Genomic DNA, 3,921 nt, shown 5'->3' with positions numbered 1-3,921 from the left:
CGCTCGCTTAGGCTCCTCCCCGGCCCGTCCTCGCCGCCGAATCTCTTCCCCTCTGCCGTTCGTTCCCTCACGCGATGCCGGGACGCCCGCCGCCGCCCCTCCTTGTGGGCTTCGTTCGCAGCCCGAAGAAGGCCACCCTCCGCTCCGAAAGCGCCCGGCCGGAGGGAGTGGGAGGAAAGGCGGAGAAATCACCCAGAAAGGGCGCCTCGCCTCGCCTGCCCTGCCGGCCTGCCTGCCTGCCGCCGGGGCTTCTTCACGCCCGTCCTTCCCTCCCACTCGTGAGGAGAGTGGGGGATGGGCCTCTCACTGCCACCTCTCCCGAGTGAGGGGGAACTGGCCGCGCTAAATGGCGACCGCCCCCGAAAGACGCGCGCACAGCCACACTCTTCTTCCCTCTTTCTCTCTCTCACTCTCCGCCAGAGAGCGAGAGACAGACTACGAGACCACGCCCCCCTTTTTCCGTCCGCACTCCACCACGCCTGCGTCAACGCTGCTCCTCCTTCGGGTCTGCCTGGGAGATGTAGTTCTCGTCTGTCTCTGACGCCTCGAACCACGGCGCAGCTTACACTTCCCATGATGCCTGAGGAAGGCGGCGAAGGCTAATATGCAATGGGAAAGTGGTACTTACGGGTTGTTGTCACCTGATGCTTTTCCCCCCCTTCTCCCTGCGTTGCACGACGTGCAATGAAAGTGCGACGCCAGTAGAGGACTACTGGTGGCTTCGGGAATCATTATCAATCGGTTACTGCTAAAAGAAATTCAAAGTTTCCCATCATGCTTAGCTTCACTATTTTTTTTTAATTAGAATGCAAACGTTAAAAATGGAAAATAATGTATTTTCATGTATACACTGTACGAGAAACGGCGAATTGGTTTAAAAATTCTGATTTTTGCAATTTATGTTCAACCGACTTTTATTAGTCACAGACCAGCATTACAAAGAAAAGCATTAAAAACAAAGACAAAAGAATATGATTAGTGGTTGAGTATCTGCAGGCAGTTAATTTGCATATAAGTGTAACAAAACAGTAAAGCTACTTTGTAATTTATGATTTTAAAATCATTATTTAGTAAAGCCTCAATTAACCATGCTTGTATATTTTTGAAATGAGAATATTTTATTGCATACTAGTAATAACACACAGGATTTTACTTTAGAGAGTAAAAGAAATGGAGTTTAGTAACCCTTCTGGGAACAATTTAAGCTTTAGGTGGAATCTGTTAAAGCAAGCCAAGGTCAAATTAGATTGCTTAATCTTCTTCACATGTTAAACTGAATTAGCAGTATTTGTCTTCTTTGATGGGAAATCTTCAGGAAAGAACAGTAAAGGTCTCTGCTCTTACTGGAATAAATACCCTATTCCAACATTATAGGAATGGAGCTTAGTCTATAGACATTTCATTACCCAAACTAGGTAACATCAGTGCTAGTAAGGAGTGCTGTTTGTACCAAGGACCCTTCACACAACATGCTTCCAGTTAGAGTAATTGGCAACACTAATCATTCCTTGCCTGCTGCTGTCTCTATCAATGTAGAAAAGGACTGTGATTTAACGAAGCCTTGCCAGTACTATGCTGAGATTTGGTGAGTGTGCTACACTTCAACTGTTTACCTCAGTTAGTGTGTGACCAAGTACTATTTGACTCACCAGTAAAACTGAACTGGATGATGATGATGATGATTTATTTATTTATTTTTATTTTAATTCCATTTATATCCCGCCCTTCTCTGAAGACAGGGCGGCTTACAAGCTTAGCAGTAGCCTTCATTCTATGTATATGCTTGCTTATTAGGGCTTTCACACACACCCCCAAGCGGCATTATTACAAAGTCAGCTTAATTGCCCCCAACAATCTGGGTCCTCATGATGATGATGATGATGATGATGATGATGATGATTAATTCGGTTTATATACCGCCCTACTCCCAAAGGACTCAGGGCGGTTTACAAGGCAAAATTTCAAAACAATACAATATAAAATTAAAATTAAATTAAATTAAGTCTAGCCGCAAAAATTAAAATCACAATTTAAAAACATTAAACCCTTCAGTCCAGACCAGATAGCTCAAAGAGCCAGGTTTTTAGGTCCCGGCGAAATGAACGAAGGTCGGGGGCAGTCCGGAGTTCCGTTGGCAGTTGATTCCATAGGGCAGGCGCGCCCACAGAGAATGCCCTCCCCTTGGGGATAGCTCGTCGGCAATCCTTGACCGGTGGTACCCTGAGGAGGCCCTCCCTGTGGGAGCGCACAGGACGATGGGAAATTGATGCTGGCAGCAGGTGCTCCCTTAGATAATCCGGGCCCATGCCATTTAGGGCTTTATAGGTCATCACCAGCACCTTGAATCTCACCTGGAGGGCAACTGGAAGCCAATGCAGCTCACAGAGAAGAGGTGTTACATGGGAGTATCGGGAGACTCCCATCACAACTCGCGCGGCTGCATTCTGCACCAGCTGAAGCCTCCGAGTGGTCCTCAAGGGCAGCCCCATGTAGAGAGCATTGCAGTAGTCTAGCCGGGAGGTCACGAGCGCATGGGTGACTGTGCGTAGGGCATCTCGGTCCAGATAGGGCCATAACTGGCGCACCAGGCAAACCTGGGCAAAAGCCCCCCTGGCCACGGCTCCTATATGATCTTCCAAACTGAGCCGTGAATCCAGGACGACGCCCAAGTTGCGGGCCCTATCAACGGGGGGTAACACCTCACCCCCCATAGTTAACGATGGAAAAGATTGGTTAGTCTGAGATGCCAGTATTCACAGCCACTCAGTCTTGGCAGGATTGAGACAAAGCCTGTTTCTCCCCATCCAAACCCGGACCGCCTCCAGGCAACGGGACATCATGTCGAGGGCATCACTGGGTTGGTTCAGGGTGGAAAGAAAAAGCTGGGTATCATCAGCATACTGATGATACCCCACCCCGAAACCACGAATGAGCTCACCCAGCGGCTTCATATAGATGTTGAACAAGAGGGGAGAGAGGACCGACCCCTGAGGAACTCCACAAACGAGAGGCCTCGGGGCGGACCTCTGCCCTCCCGTCAACACCGACTGTGAGCGGCCCAGGAGGTAGGAGTAGAACCACTGTAAAACTGCCCCCCACTCCCAACCCCCTGAGACGCCGCAGTAGGATACCATGGTCGATGGTATCAAAAGCCGCTGAGAGGTCTAATAGGACTAGGACAGAGGAACAACCCCTGTCCCGAGCCCGGCAGAGATCATTCACCAGCGCAACCAATGCCGTCTCCATGCTGTACCCGGTCCTGAAGCCCGATTGGTATGGGTCCAGATAATCAGTTTCCTCCAGGAACAGAGGGAGCTGAAGTGCCACCACACTCTCAACCACCTTCGCAAGAAAGTGAAGGTTGGAGACCGGACGATAGTTGTTCAAAATAGCCGGGTCCAGGGCAGGCTTCTTGAGGAGGGGCCTCACCACTGCCTCCTTCAAGGCAGCAGGGAAGGTACCCTCCCTCAAAGAAGCAGTTATTACTGCCTGGAACCAGCCTCGTGTCTCCTCCCGGGCTGCATATACCAGCCAGGAGGGGCATGGGTCCAATAAACACATGGCAGAACTCAGTCTCCTCATGATCCTGTCCACCTCATCTGGGGTCACAGGATCGAATTCACTCCAGGTAGCATTCTCTAGACCTCTTGATTCCTCCCCGTCAGTCTCTGCCCAGTCAGAATCCAAACCGGCTCGAATCTGAGCGATTTTGTCCGTCAGATGATAGCTAAACTCCTTGGCTCGCCCCTGCAAGGGCTCCTCCTTCACCTCCTGATTAAGGAGGGAGCGAGTCACCCTAAACAGGGCGGCCGGGTGATTATCTGCGGATGCGATGAGGGCAGCGAAGTAATTAGACTTCGCTGTCCACATTGCTGCGAGATAAGACCTCGTAAAGGTTCTTAACTGCAACCGGTCAGACTC

General features: G+C 50.2%; 1 protein-coding gene across 1 annotated transcript in view; it reads right to left on the bottom strand.

The window, feature by feature from the left end:
* Positions 1–846, bottom strand: part of WNK1 (WNK lysine deficient protein kinase 1) — a 154,886-nt gene extending 154,040 nt beyond the window's left edge. Inside the window, exon 1 of the mRNA XM_081330521.1 lies at positions 1–846. This exon is cut by the window's left edge and continues 1,289 nt beyond it. The gene's annotated coding sequence lies outside the window, so the exon portion shown is untranslated.
* Positions 847–3,921: the final 3,075 nt, after the last annotated feature.

The sequence above is a fragment of the Vipera berus genome (genome assembly GCF_964194415.1).
Source record: "Vipera berus genome assembly, chromosome: 6".
Taxonomy (NCBI): Eukaryota; Metazoa; Chordata; class Lepidosauria; order Squamata; family Viperidae; genus Vipera; species Vipera berus.
The sequence above is the reverse complement of the archived record's forward strand: the minus strand, read 5'-3'. Positions and strand labels throughout refer to the sequence as shown.